At 47.8% G+C, this 15989-nt stretch overlaps 1 protein-coding gene across 2 annotated transcripts in view; it reads left to right on the top strand.

Moving 5' to 3' along the window:
- kcnip4a (potassium voltage-gated channel interacting protein 4a) overlaps window positions 1–15989 on the top strand; it is a 111389-nt gene that overhangs the window by 21452 nt on the left and 73948 nt on the right. The gene's annotated exons all lie outside the window — the stretch shown is intronic.

Here is a 15989-nt window from a genome sequence, read left to right as displayed (position 1 = left end):
TTTTATTGTTGAGTGTGCGTGCTTTTGTTTGCATGTTTGTGAGCAAGGTTGTGCATTTGACTTTTTTAATTTTGAAAGTAGTAACAAGTCTTTCTTACCTTTAATCCCTAATTTGTTCCTGTCATTATCCATTCAATAGCAATCAGTTTTTGGGACTGTTCTTCTTCTGCTTTCAGTGTCATATCATGTCGCTGTTATTTCTCTGGCCAAGAGTGTGTGGGTGGGTCGGCAGGTGTTTGTGTGTGTGTGTGTGTGTGTGTGCGTGCGTGTGCCTGTGTGTGTGTTTGTGTGTGTGCCAGTATGAGTCTGGAAAATGTGAGCAATAGGAGTCACCTTGGGCAACACACTGCTGCAGTTACGTCCTTGCTCTTAAAATTAGAGGGAACGGTTACTTTCTGTTATGCACTAGCAATGGAAACTGTTCTGATACTGATACTTAAGTCTTATACTTAGGTTATTTCTATCATTTCCTTTTTTAAATGACAGTGATGCACCTTGCATAGGCTTTTGGTAAATTTTTTTCCCTTTTATGCATACTTAAGTCCTATTCTTAGACTTAAGTTAGTTTTATCATTATACTTTTTGAATACCACTGATGCACCTTTCATAAGCTTTTGGTATAAATTTGCCCTTTTCAGCATGAGAAGAAGTGCTTCTGTGACAAGCTCTTTTCTTAAGCCTCCGGTATCCTCTTTGCCCTTTGAACATCGTAGGCACTTCGTTGACTAGAATGTCAACGAAGCCGTTGACCTGACCAGGTCAGACGTCTGCGTTCCTCTGGATTAACACCCGGTTCTCTCGTGGAAAACTCAGTGCGGCACAAATCACGGCCGTTATGAGCTTAAACAGCAGTCCACCGCAGAGCGATCTCTGCATGATATCCTCTCTTGTGTGTGTGTGTCCTCCCATCTCGACGGTGGGGTTCCCATTAGCATGCTAATGGCTTCTTTTGAAGAAGAGGAGGATTTCTTCTTCAGGAGGCGGTGAACACCAGCATATGATATAATGTCCTCCTTCTTCTTCTTATCGCCCTAACACTGTTTACTAATGGAGTCTGCGTAGCGCCTCTTCTATCAACTTGGGAAGCTGCGGGGCGAATGGTGGTGATGAGATCCCCCCCCCCCCCCCCCGACACCCGGGAGAGGATGGGGGGCTAATGGTGTCTCCCCCCTGTGACCACCTGTACGAAGGGGGTTGTGTTAAGCAGTTGCTGCAGGGTGGATGGAGCTCGTTTGTGTTTTTAATGCAGGGAGATTAACACTCACCTGTAGGGTGTGAAGGACTATAATCCATTCTTTGGCCTTTTGACCTTTTTAAAATGGTTTAACCAGGCATGTGACTCAAACGCAAAGACAATAATATGCCTTTGTCAATAATGTGTGGAGAAATGACTAAATAAATCAAGAATAATAAACCGGATATTCATGACGAATCACACTTTCTCTCCATTTGAGTCGTACGGTTACACCAACCGACGTATACGCAAGGCAATACGGACAACGTATGCTAAGTATAATTGCCTATGTTATATGGACAAGTTTCGGTTTTCCTTCTCTCCGGTTGCAGTGTCTCGGTTGTCCTTCTGACCCTGAGGTGTAGAAGGAAGGCCTGGTAATCCCTTCCCCTGACCCCATAATGCGTTGAGGTCGAACCTATACTGTCTTTCCAAAAGTGAGAGAGAGAGAGAGAGAGAGAGAGAGAGAGAGAGAACATGGGTCTCTGCTATCACAGTGTATTACTCTCTGAATTAACAGGGCCCACTGCCCCTTCAGACTTGGTTGGGGAGTCGAGGCTTGGATAATAAACACATTATATTTGCTTTGCCCTGAGGGTAAGGTGCTGGTTGCCATAGATACCAACAGGTGATTGCGGTAAATCTTCCAGTGATGATGAGGACGATGAGGATCACACTCCTTTTAAGCCGTCGTTGTTTTTCAAAGACCACAACCTTAAAACACAATATTCATTTATAAATCAAGTTAAATGAATTTTTACGTCGTTTAAGATATCTTGTCATGCAATTAATCCTCAATATTGATAATTATATTTGCCGACTTGAGTGTGACTGGCGCAATCTGCCAAATCCACTGATCGAAGCCTATGTGTATTGCACCCTCTCACTTGATGCTCCTGTATCACCGACATGCTGTATGTCTCTGCTCGGTACAATAAAGCCGCCAGCGTTTCCTGATCTTTTTCATTTCCTGTGGGACCCGAGCCGTGTCCCATCATGCCTTGCTGTGTCTCCTAGTTCCATAAGAGCCGTCTGCCGTCTTGTATTGCCTGTCAAGGAATAAGGATAGTATTGGGAGGAAATCATGACCATCCCGCGTCACCGTAGCGACAAACCCCCTGTATTTACCACATCTGCAGAATCGCAATGACCAATCCTTCGTCCTCTTCGACTCGGCCAAACCTTAAGTGCATCTTCACAAAGCATCCCATAATGATGCATCCGTGGACCGCATTTTCCCCTCACAGCGCCAACGTATGCAGAGAACTGGGCCATCTCTTCCGCCTCAGTGAAGTTTATCGCCGTGTGTACGCACAACTCAAGTCCGCTGAAAATGGATGTGCGACGATATTCCAGTGTGTTTTATTGTCGTTGTATTTTTTTGTTGCGTAACTGCGTCTCTACTTTACTGTACTCGGAGAGGCTTCCCAGCCCAGGGGGTGGAGGGGTTGGTTCAGAAAAACACGTGTGTGTGCTGAGTCTGGTTACGTATCTGGTCATTGCTCTGTCGGAAACTCTCCTTACCTCATCAACTGTTGACCCATGAAGAGGACGGAACATATGCCATGTTTGTTTTTGTGTGGTTTAGTTTTGTGTCAGAGAGACGCGGAGCTTCCTTCGCACACGTCAGCACTTGTGCTATACAGTATCTATTAAACCGCAGCATGGTCTCTCTCCTTCCCGCTCGCTCTCTCTCTCTCGCTCTCTCTCTCTCGCTTTCTTTCCCCGCCTCCAATCTCCAGCAAACACTCTGAACACTGATGAGAGTGGAGGAAAGGGAGACTCAGCAGTCACCCCCACCAACCCACCCACCCAGCCCCAACCCTCAGGTCCACTTGGCGTGGTCTCCGTCGAGACGGGGGGGGTGTGATTTACGCTGCTTATTGTTTCTTGTCAGGATGTAAATATCTCGGTTACAATCACCCCCATGCGGTCTGCGGTAAACATTCTCCCGACCCCGCCTCTTCGTCCTTGTTTTATGTCAACGCGCTCGTGTCCTGCACGGTCCCTTCTTCCGCGTCGGAGCGGCGTTCTCCGCCATTCCGACGCTTTGCTTCCTCGCCGATGTGTGTGGATGCGACTGGCGGGTTCGCTGTCATGTCGGGCCAACACCAGTGTGTCTGTCTTTGATCTGCCCTTCAGTAGCGCCCTCCAAGGCCCCCAGGGCCTTCGCTCGGCCCTCGTTTGATCGTCTGCCCTGAGCTGTGGGGTCGAGGTGACAAAGTCTGATTTGGGAAAAGGAGAACACTGTACGATGGGAAGCACACACGGGAATCTGTGGAATGTGCGGTGAAAAAGGTGCCGGTTTACGTGGCCAATAAGTGGCAGCAAAGGAATTATCCGTTTGTTGTTTGTCCTTTATGTGAGGAAATTTGTGTTGTTGTGATATTGGTTTAATGTTAAGCCTGTATGTTACACTTCTTTTGGCATCCTTTGCGGAATAGTTATATAAAGTTTGTGTAAAATGTAATTTCATTGTGTGGATTTTCCGGGCTTCTGTCTCGGAGATATGAACCTTTCCTTGGCTAAACTTTTCCCTTCTCCCGATACCAAAGCTTTGACTTTCCTCTGAGCAGTTTAGCCAGCCCCTATTGATTCCCAGTAATTAGATTCCATCTGTCGATTAAATTTCCTTTTCGTCAGGGGAGATTAATATTGCCCTGCCTATGTTCTTTATCGTTTAATGATGAACGATCGCGGTGTCTTGTAGCCTGCAAATTATTCTGCATTATATGCCGATATATCCCATCCATAAACGCCTTAATGGCATTTGTGGTTGGCACAGTCATTGTTCAGAAGAGGGCCTAATGAAATGTTATTTTATTTTAGACGTCATTGCGGACGAGGGCTGGACAACCTTAGCTTTGACTTTAAAGGCGTCTGTCCAAGTGAAAATAGATAGATTTGAAACGCAAGTTATATTTTACCGCAATACACTTTTAATGTGTTGCGTTAGACACGGTAAAAGTGACTTGACCAAACAGGGTTGGCAAGATGATAAGGTGTGACTCGACACGGAACGGACAGGCAGAGGGACTCTCCGTCCATCCGTCCGTCTGTCTGTTCCGTGTCAAGTCACACCAGACAGACAGCGAGAAAGACGTGCACGGTGGCCCCCTTAAGCTCCGCGTGACGTGGGAGTTAGTTTTTGGTTCCTTCCCGCTGGCGTCCTGACGGCCATTAGGCCAGGTCATGTTCCACCTGGCCCGTCCCGGCGGGCGCTAGCTCCGGCCGCATAATCCCTGAGCAAACACTGAATATTTGATACCCAGAAGGCAGCCTGGGTCGGCATCAGGTCGCGGGACGGGAGTCCCCGTCTCACCGCCGCTCCGGGAGCTCGGAGCGGGAGGCTTGACTTCTTGTCTGTCCTTCTGTCCGTCTGTCTCTGTCCGTCTGTCTCTGCCTGAAGTGGAGCTCTGAGGTGATGAAGTGAGTGTTCTCCCTGCTGGGCGGTGTTGGTGAACGTGAATCCACTCTGCATGAATCCATAAAAGGGGCGGTGAAGGACTGGTTGTGGTGGTTATGATGAGATTTTTTTTATTGATATCAACTTTGGTTCAACTTCAGCAGTTCTTACACACAGGAAGTCGACACCAAATCAAGGAATCTACGTGTCCCCCCCCCACTGTTTTTAATTTCAGCCTCGCTCAGCAGAGGCTCCTAAACTGTCTCCTAAAATTACTCGTGCCGTCGCAGAAAAGAACACTCACTTTGTAATCGGGCGTGGACATTAATAACGTTAAAACCACATTGCATAACCGTCCCTTTCCTCAGCTAACCTGTGAGGCAGCTGCTCTCATTACCAAGAGTTTTGTTTCAGTGTCAAAACCGCAAGGCCACACGCCCAGCTCCCCAGTGTTGATCTAATTTCTCCAAAGGGTTCGACTGTACACTACACACTCTGCGTTTTAATTGCCCCCAGGCCGGTCCGGACGTCAAAGTAAACTAGGCCAGTGCGACTGAAAGCCAGAACATCCACACCACAATAGGTATGAAATGTCTTTCAGAGGCGCGGTTGGCGGGGCAAGGTTAGTAGGACAATCAGACAGGCTCCGTCCCAGGTGAGAGACTGTTTATTCATGCTAGACGCGCCGCTGTCCCCAAAACCCGCCCTAACCTCCTTTCTGCTCCCCTTCAGGGAGGCTGGGGTGCATACGAGCAGTCCTGGGTCTCTGCTCTTGGCACTGTGTTAGTTTCGGTGAAATAATGTATTCATTTAGAGGCCGTTCCACTTACATCGTGGTCGTCGGTTCTAGAGTGGAGCGGCGCCCAGTGTCTGATGCCAGGGAGCCCAGCTCAGGCTTATCTGAATCAGATAGAGTTTATCGCCCTGGAAGTCTGCACATGCAAGGCTTTTATTTCTTGGATGGCTTTTTCTACGACACGGACGACTGCAACACGGCGCCTACTGTAAATAGATATTGAATTAAGAAACGTTTCAACAAGAAAAAAAAACAGGACATTTTTAAAGTAGATTTGTGCGTGGGGTCAAGTCGACAAAACATAAATTAAAGCAATCTGTAATCAACAAATGTGCCTGAATGACCTATTTATACAAACATATTTGCATTCGTCACACAAGCTTTTCTCTCCATCTAAAAACACAAGTCTTTCACAATCTGCTGTACTCTTTCAGCATGCGTCCAATTCCAAGCCTCTATGGTAGACCCCCCCCCCCCCCCCCCCGGTGTTAACAGCTCTGCTCTAGCCAAACCTGAACAGCCAAACGAACATTATCTATTCCAGCAGGCCATGTGTCACTCATAAACCACACACGATGGAGGGAGAGAGGAGCCGGTGGCACCAACGCCGTCCTCTCCTCCTGTCCTCTCTCCTCCTGTCCTCTCTCCTCCTGTCCTCCCTCCTCCTGTCCTCTCTCCTCCTGTCCTCTCTCCTCCTCCCCTCTCTCCTCCTCCCCTCTCTCCTCCTGTCCTCTCCCCTCCCGCCCTCTCTCCCTCTTCCTGTACGGACCGTGACTCATGACCCCGGGGTCCGGGTTTAAGCTGGGCCGCGGCCGTGTTGAGCCGTCTGGACCTGTCTGACGCCAGACGGCTTTGGATTCACCGAGGCCGTTTGTTACTCCCCAAGCGGCCGGCCATCGGTCAGTCTCCCGTTTTCTAATTCGGCGTGTTGGCCGTCCCTCCCTCCCTCCCTCCCTCCCTGACTGACTCCCTATCTCACTTACGCACTCACTCCCTCCCTCTCCCTCCCTCCCTCCCGACCGCCCGTCTCCGGCCTTCCTTTCCTTCCCTCCTATCGCCCTCACTCACTGCCTCCCTCCCTCCCTCCCTCCATCCATCCCTCTCTTCCTCGCTACCTTCTTCCATGTCTCCCTTCCTCCCTCCCCCCCGGCTGACTAACCACCTATGTCCCGACGTCCTCACTCCTTCCCCCTCTCCCGCCCTCCCTCGCTCCCTTCCTAACTCCCTCACTGTGTCCCTCGATCCCTCACAACCTCCCTCTGTTTCAACCTCCTTTCTGTTCTCTCTCTCTCCCTCCCCCTCTACCTCCCTCCCTCCAAGCCTCCCTCTCTTCCTCGCTCCCTCCCTCTCAACCTCCCTCCCTCCCTCCCTCCCTCCCTCCCTCCCTCCCTCCCTCTCTACCTCCTTCCCTCCCAGCCTCTCTCGCTCCCTCCCTCCCTCCCTCCCTCCCTCCCTCCCTCCCTCTCTCCCTCCCTCACTAGCTCCCTCCCTGCCTTTAGTGTGTCCTGGCCCGGTAGATGTGTGGAGGAATACCTTTGCCTGGGGGCAGCAGCACACTGACTGAAACTTCTCCAGTGTGGCTTGCTTTCCGTGTACTTCCCTCCTGATGTGTTCCAGTCCACGGGCAGGAAGAGCCGTGGGTTATGCAAATGAGTGGAAGGAGAAAGTGGGCACTATTGCGGGGAAAAAATAATCCCTGCACCCACAACTTCAGTCTTTGTTTTCATTATTTTTTTTATTCTGTGAATCTTCCTCTTTACTGGGAATGTTAAGATGAGTGTGTGTGTGTCTGGGCTTACACTTGAACTATTCTCAGAGGATGTTTCTCAAGTTATTAACTTTTCACAGCTCGCCAGAGTTGTGTAGTTCGAGGGGATAAAACACCTTTAATAAATGATGGAGCCATGCCTTCAGTTTTCTAGTTTTTACAATAATTGATTTGAGAGAAAGATGTAGCTCCTAAGGCCCTGTGGAAGTGCAGGTTGTACTAAGCCTGCCGTATAGCGAGCTCAATGGGTGCCATATAGGGAGCACAATGGGTGCCATATAGGGAGCACAATAGTTGTCAAGAAACCGAGAGGTGTCTAGGGGGTTGGATATCTGTATGGGAAATGTAGTCCATGGTGCCTTTAAAAGATATACAGTATATACATTTCTTTGGAAACTGATGGAATGCAAAGAAAACGAAGCATCTGTAAAGAAGCCCTGGAGCTACCTCGACGTTTCCATCCGGCCGAGCGCAGACGGTTCGATCCAACAACGGACAGACTGCATAAGTGTCGAGCATCCAAAAGAGAGAAATCGCAGAAGTCCAGGGCTTCTCTGAGCTAAACCCTCGCCCCCGGCGTCGGTCCACCGGGGAGTTGGCGGCCGGTCCTTCTGGGGATCAAAGGGAAGCCAATTGAATCCAGGTTTAATCCTGCCCTGCCTCGCGCTTCCACTGCAGCAATCCCCTTTGTTCACGATTTGATGTCCTCACCTCTTTTACTGAATAGACCGATTCGATTCGGAATCTCCCCCCCCTCTCCCCGTCCTTTTCTCCACACAAAGAATCTTGAGACATTTTGGGAAAGAACTGAACTCCCAGCTGTGAGTGTAACGTTGGAGATAAGTTTGAGCAAAAGTGTTCAAACTTCAGTTCTGGACGTTGAAAGTCCCACACCGCAGGTTCAAATGCCAGGGTGTATTCTTAGTGCTTATCCTGTCCTAAAGAGCTCCCCTCTTTCACTGCTCCACAATCGCAGCAATTAGGTCCAGACTTATTAATTAAATGGAAAATGAGTAATTACATAATGATGAGGTTGTCTTTTCAATGTCACCCTAGGGTGTGAAAGGAGTGATTACAGCCCCCTATTTGCAGGGAGTACAGCGAAGCAAGGTGTGTGTGTGTGTGTGTGTGTGTGTGTGTGTGTGTGTGTGTGTGTGTGTGTGTGTGTGTGTGTGTGTGTGTGTGTGTGTGTGTGTGTGTGTGTGTGTGTGTGTCATTGATGTTAGTACGTCAAAAGCCTGATGGGGAAGTTATTAATTTCCATTAGATGTTTAAAGTAAACACACACAGACGGACACATCGAGTGGCATTTAGATTTGCAAAGGTTTTCTCTTTCTGCCTGCCGTTTCATGGCCCTGAACAGCATCAATCTGTTTTAGAATCACAACCGCCAATCTTCTTAAACGCTCTGCTGCCAATCTGCCTAGATTCTCCACCGCCAATCTGGTTGAATTCTCAATCTGTAAATCTGGTTAAATTCTCCACCACCTATCTGTTCAAATTCTTAGCAGCCCATTGGCTCTTTCCACGGCTTGTGGCCCTCCCTCCCGCATGTCAAATTCACCACCCCCAGACCAGCCCAGGCCGTAATCAGTTTCCTTATTTGCGCTAATGTTGGTAAATGAGGCAGCCTTTTGTGAAGACAGAACGACCGGGTTATTTTTAGAAAGTAACCGTTGGAGGGCATGTTTCATTCGCAGGACCCAAGAAGCAGGCCTGAAACTCTGGGCAGTGCTGTGAGAGAGGAGGCAGAACGCGGCACACTCACTCTACGAAGCTATAGGAACTCAAGAAATGTGAAACGTTTAGTTGTTAATGGTCTCAGGGCAGGATTTGTGTTGCTAATCAATGGGGGTTATTCCCTCCAATAATTGCATCATTGGCTTCGTTTCGTTTGAGTTTTTTCCGCTTTTGTTCTTCTGTTCTGTTTCTATACCGGCGCTCCCCTCGTAAATGCACAATTAAAAGTTCTCCCGCTATTGTTCTGTGTTTGTTAAATAGTTCACTTGGTGGTAATGATCGTTTTGGTGGGCTTGATCGTTTCTATCCATCTGCGTTCTCCGTTCAGACTCTCAGACACACAAACACAGACCCGTCCGTCTCTCCAGCAACTCTTCCAGCGGTGTCTTCTGTTGTCTGGGACTGTGGGACTGTTGTCCCCTCCTAAGGGCTGATATGCTGTGTCATGTCCGGTACGCTTGACCTCCTCGCCGTGTGATGTCTTATCCTGTATAGGCAGTGAACCAGCACAGGGATTGATGCCGTGTGTGTGTGTGTGTGTGTGTGTGTGTGTGTGTGTGTGTGTGTGTGTGTGTGTGTGTGTGTGTGTGTGTGTGTGTGTGTGTGTGTGTGTGTGTGTGTGTGTGTGTGTGTGTGTCATTCTCTGTGACGGTGTGACTGTCTCTCTCTCTGTTTGAATTTGTCTCTCTCTCTTTGTGTAGTTTGTGTGTGATGTGCGTGGACTTTGTGTGTGTATGTGTGTGTCTCTCTCTGACTGTGTGTGTGTGTGTGTGTGTTTGTGTGTATGTGTGTGTCTCTCTCTGACTGTCGGTGTGTGTGTGTGTGTGTGTGTGTGTTTGGTGTACTTTGTGTGTGTGTGTGTGTGCGTTAGGGGTGAAACGGATCAGTGTGTCCACGGTTCGGTTCGGATAACCGTTTTGGCCCTCGGTTTCGGATACGGTTCGGATTAGGATCATGTCCGTGATCGCGGACTTTTTTCGCGGACTTTTTTTTGACGGAGGGTTTGGGGGAGAAACACAAAAATGAATGAGACCCACCGGCTATTTGCAATGTGTTAATTGACTGCAATCAGACAACTTGCAAGGCTTCTTTGTGCAATAAATGTTCCCCTGAATGCATTTGAAAACATGGTGCACTGAGTGTAACATGTAAGGGATAACGGCCGACGAGGCTTAGAACTCTGGCGACGAGCGCAGCATGAAGCCAGAGTTGCCTCTACCTGTCCATTATTTCCATCGAACCGGTCGACCTCGAAGGCCGTTATCCCGCTTATCACCCGTTTGTATTTATCTCCCGTATATTTAGAATATAATTGTATCAATTACTTTCTTTAAATTTAGGAATTGTGCGCTTGAACTTCAGAAAACAACCTATTACAGCTACCGTTACACTGGAGAGTTACAGTAAAATAGACCCTTACGGTCAAGTGTGTCTTTCCAATTTCCTCTTCTGTCAAACTTGTGTATCTCCCCTTGTCAGTCTCATTAAATGCCTCTTCAAGCCATTGTTCAAATGTTAAATCACCAAGAACATTTTATCACACAAAATTGATAACAAAATCATCTATTCTGTTCATCGTTTTTTCCGATGTATTTTCCGCCGTCCATGACTTGTCAATCAAACGTCGGTTAGGCTACTTTTACTACTGTTATGGTTACCATTCATAAGCGCATTGATATGGAACGGTGATTTTTTTTTTTCTGGAACTACTTGAGAACGAAGCAGGTTATACGAAATTAATGGTTACCCCATCAGCCAACAAGAGAAGAGAATCCCATTGTTGAGGGTGATAATATGAAATAAGAGGCACTGGTGAAATCAAAGGCATTTTATTAAAAACATGGAATAGGCCCATCAATCCTGGGGTCAATCAATCACATGGATCCTAAACATGGATCATAAACTGATATAAAAACATGGAATAGGCCCATCAATCCTGGGGTCAATCAATCACATGGATCCTAAACATGGATCATAATTTGATTCATAAACTGATAAAAAAAATGCTGTAAAGAACACTTTAACTTCCAAATAACACATGGGCTAAAAGTGACTGATAGAATGTGAACATAACATTTAAATGTGCCAAAGTGAACTAAATGAAAATAAATAACATTTCAAAGTGGCTGATAAAATGTAAACATAAATAACACAATTAAACAAAGTGCCTTATAAAATGTAAATAAAAGAGTAAATGTGCAAAAACAAGTGCACTTTCAAGTCAATAAACTGCCTAATATAGGCACTATTCGGTTTTCATGTTCTTTTGTAAAAAGATAAGCATGTCAACATTTTCTGGGGAAAGGCAAGAACGAGTTGCACTCACGATATCACCTGCAGTGGAAAACACTCTTTCACTTGCAACAGAGGTTCCAGGGACACAGAGATACCTTTTGGCATGTTTTGAGACACTAGGAAACTTGTGCTGATGTAATTTCCACCACTGAAATGGATTGCCATCTATATGGAGTGATTCCGCTGCTCTGTATAATGCCACCTCCCCCTCAATGGTTGCCGAAAGAGGTTTAGGATGTTGTTCCCCTGTTGTGAAAAGCTCCCCAAATAGGTCAGACATTGCAGTCTTCTTCTGGGGAGGGGGCAACGCTGATGCTGATGGCAGCTTTTCCTCATCTTCATCCTCTGCGTGTGTGCCTTCAACCTGCAAAATAAATAGTATTACAATTATCAGCATGATCAAAGGGTACATTATTTTCTAGAGGGGGTTCTGTTCCACGCACTACTTTCTCACTACTTTCTCTAACGGGAGCACTAGGCTTCAAATCAATAATTCATCAGGTTATTAAGTTTCCTAAAGATAAAGGAAATTCTAAATAACAACAACTTAATAACAAAATTACAACATCCAACAATTTTGGATGTTGTAAACGGGAGATAAGCGGGATAACGGCCTTCGAGCTGTGCAATTCAACAAAGATAATTGGACTTCGCGGAGCGTCGTGGAATTCTTAGCTCCGCGTCGTTCAATTATCGTTGTAGAATTGCACAGCTCGTCGGCCGTTATCCCTTACATATATTCTAAAATATAAGTATTTAAATATAGGTCTATGTTGTTTAAAATATACTAAATAAATAAATACCTGTTGCTCATGGTCCAGAATTTCTGCAACAAGGCCTTTGTAGACTTGGTCACAGGCAGCTTCATCAATGAAGGGTAAAGACTTGAACCTTGGATCAAGTGCTGTAGCCCGGTGCAGGTAGTCAATCAGATCTGGATTTGTGTACCTTTTCTCCAAGTCTGCTGTGACGGCTCGCTTGGCTTCTCTGATGATTGGACTGTCCTGTGGGTTTGCGCTCATGGCTCGTAGTGTCCTTGTCTTGAGTGGCAGTATCATAGATGTTGTAGCTGTTGATTCACTGCTCATCAGTGTTGTCATCTGTTTTAGTGGAGAAAGCCTTTCCCCATCTTCTTCGCCGTCTTGTCCAGCAAGGCAGAGAATATTGCAGGTTGCTGCTCCACATACCGCACCAACATGTCGTGCGCGGTGTTCCAACGGGTCGGGACGTCGTGGATCAATTTATGTTCCGGTATGTTGAGCATTTGTTGCTTTTGTGTCAGAACGTTGGCTGCAGTGGTGCTCTTGTGGAAAAAGGTGACGACTCTTCTGACTATCCCCAGCAGGCGGGACACAGCATTGATGGAAACAGCTTTTTTCGCGGCCAGGTTAAGCGTGTGGGCAAAGCAGGGAATATGCGGGCCAAAGGCAGAAGTGTCACGGATGGCATTCACTATGTTGGTGGCATTGTCCGTGGCGACAGGGATAGTGACGTTCGCTCGCTCCAGCTTCCATTCGGTGGCTGCTTGCAGTAGTTCTTCAGCCAAATGTTGGCTTGTGTGGCTTTCGTACACCGGACGAGTTTGCAGCACGTAACACTTCATCTCCCAGTCTGCTATGAAATGGACAGTTACCGTCAGGTAGCTGATGGTGGCTCTTGACGTCCAGCTGTCAGTGGAAAGGGCGAGGAAGTCCGCGTCTCTCAGTTCCCCCTCAACTTCACCCCGAGAGACCGCATAAAGTCCTGGGACCACTTTCCGACTGAAATATGTCCGGGAAGGTATGCTGTAGCGAGGCTCAACCGTCTTCATCATATAGCGGAATCCTTTGTCAGTCACCACAGAATATGGCTGCATATCTTTGGCGATGAACATGCCGATCCCTTGGGTGATACGTTTATGACGGTCCGAATCCACAGGGTATTTTTGTTGAAAGGCCGACGCGATTGATGTTTGAATGGTCTTAGATGAGCCCAGATCTTTTCTAGCTGTTCCACTCACATTAATAGTTGGGTGGCTGCGGCGAAGGTGTCCTGCCATATTCGAAGTGCTACCCAAGGAGTAAACGAAGGACGAGAAACAGTGTTTGCATACTGTCCTTTGCTTGTCAACTGTCTTTTTCCCCTGATCATCGCACTCCACACTAAAACCGAAATGATCCCACACGGCTGACTTTAATGAGGCTGGTGCTTCCTCAAATTTCCTCTTATTGTGATTTCCATTCATCTTTTCTATTCATACATTGTCATGGACCGCTTAAAGTTTAAAGCCCAGTTTGTTTTTAACGCTGATAGGCTGAAGGGAGGGGCGGGAAAAGTCTCATTGGCTCGGGCAGCACTGGAGAGAATGCATTCCGCTGGGTCCTAAACACCCTTTTGTATCGGACGTAGGCTACATAAGGCAATGCCTTCATGAAACCGAAATCCGCGGATCTCCAGAATGCTCCGAACTGTGGTAAACGAACCGAACGGATTCGGATACAATCCGAATCCGCTGCAGGCCTAGTGTGCGTGGTCTTGTCGTCTCTCGTCCATGGATTTCCCGTCTCTGCTGCAGTGGTTGATCTGCACCGTGTCTAATGCCTCTTCAAGCGGTAGATTGCTGTGCGTTCTGCCACAGACGAGCCTTCCTATTCGTGCTCCTCGTCTTAGAATGTATTTTGTTTATAATTTTAACGATTCAATCGTTTGGAGGCTTTTCATCCGAGCCTGGTTCATAGCGAGTTAGGCTCCATCCTCATAACATCATCATCAGCCCCTGAGCACCCACCAGCTTGAGCTGCAGGAACATCAGGTGAGAAGAGTCCTGAAGGCCGTAAACCCACACAAGGCAGCAGGACCAGACGGAGTACTGGGAAAAGTACTGAAGGCCTGCGCGGACCAACTGTCAGGGGTCCTAACAAGGATATTCAACACCTCTCTGGAACAGGCTATGGTCCCACCCTGCCTCAAAGCAGCCACCATTGTCCCAGTTCCAAAGAAATCCACCATAGGCAGCCTAAATGACTATAGACCAGTGGCACTAACATCTGTCGTCATGAAGTGCTTCGAGAAGCTCGTCCTCCCCCACCTTAAGTCCTGCATCCCTCAAAACTTTGACCAGCATCAGTTTGCTTATAAAGCAAACAGGTCGACAGCTGATGCAATCGCCACTGTCCACCACACTGCAGCAAGTCACCTGGAAAAACAGGGGAATTATGTCAGGATGCTTTTTGTTGACTTTAGTTCGGCGTTTAACACAATCTTGCCGAACATTCTCATCAGGAAGCTGACTGACCTGGATTTCCCTGCCCCAACCTGTAAATGGATTTACAGCTTCCTGACGGACCGTCCACAGACAGTGAGGATGGGGACACAAACATCTTCCACCCTGACACTCAGCACGGGCTCCCCTCAGGGCTGTGTGCTGAGCCCCTTCCTGTATTCTCTTTACACGCATGACTGCGTCCCCGCCCATCACTCCAATGTCATCGTCAAATTTGCGGATGACACTACAGTGATGGGTCTCATCTCCAACGGTGATGAGACAGCATACAGGGAGGAAGTCCAGAGGCTCACAGCCTGGTGTTCAGCTAATAACCTTTTGCTGAACGCCAGCAAAACCAAGGAGATGATATTTGACTGGAGCGCGACGAGAGGTGACCCCACCCCACTCCAGATAGACGGGGTCTGCGTGGAGAAGGTCTCCTCCTTCAAGTTTCTGGGGATGCAGGTCAGTAAGGACCTAACCTGGCACACCAACACGGTTGCGGTGGTCGGAAAAGCTCAGCAGAGGCTATTTTTTCTAAGACTGCTGAGGAAATGCCAGGTGGGGACAAAGCTGCTGCAGACCTTTTACCACTCTGCTGTTGAAAGTGTACTGGTGTATGGCATTACGGTGTGGTACGCAAACTGCACAGCCAAAGACAGGAAAACCCTGCAGGGGGTTATTAAGACGGCAGGAAAAATCATCGGCTGCCCCCTGCCCTCCCTGGAGAACATTGCCACCTCCCGGGGGCTGAATAGGGCAAAAAGAATTATGAGTGACCCATCACACCCCGGCCATGGCTTCTTCCAACTCCTCCCTTCGGGTAGGAGATACAGGTCCCTTGGGAGCCGGACAAACAGGCTGAGGAATACCTTCTACCCCTGGGCAATTCGTCTACTTAACGCCTGACCCCCCCCCAATGGACATGTGAAATCCTCTACCATATTTATTTATTTAAAAAAAAAGACACTTATATGTTGACTGCATATTTATATTTATTGTGCCTATTGCTGTTGTTTGTGTTTGTATTTTTGCACAGTTTTATTTTGCACTATGGGTAGTGAGCACCACCCCCAATTTCATTGTACAAGTTTGCACAATGACAATAAAGTATGAATCTGAATCATACGTTATTAAAGAGCCGACGCGGGTTTAGACACATCCTTCTCCTGGATGCTACTACTACACTATCCTGCCCCTAACGATAATTGCAAAAAGCTAATTACGTAATAAAAGTCTTCTACTCCTCGACACACTGTAAGATGGAGATGAGGCCTCTTCGCTGCCTCTATGCCAGCCTAGGGGGGGATCGATGGGGGATACATGGCTCAGAGGGGGGTGGACGTGGTGTCATTTCCCTTATCACGGTTGTACCCTGTGCAAGCCAAGTGCAAGCCAAGTGCCCCCGGTGCCATCGCAGTGATGCAACCCGCTGAGAAGGCAGCACACAGCGTGGCCACCAGTGACACGACTACCTATATAGAGGCGCTTTATTGACACTGCGTC

This window comes from Gadus chalcogrammus, chromosome 17 (assembly GCF_026213295.1).
Source record: "Gadus chalcogrammus isolate NIFS_2021 chromosome 17, NIFS_Gcha_1.0, whole genome shotgun sequence".
In the NCBI taxonomy this organism is placed as follows: Eukaryota; Metazoa; Chordata; class Actinopteri; order Gadiformes; family Gadidae; genus Gadus; species Gadus chalcogrammus.
Note: the sequence above shows the minus strand (reverse complement) of the source record. Positions and strands in the feature narration are given on the sequence as shown.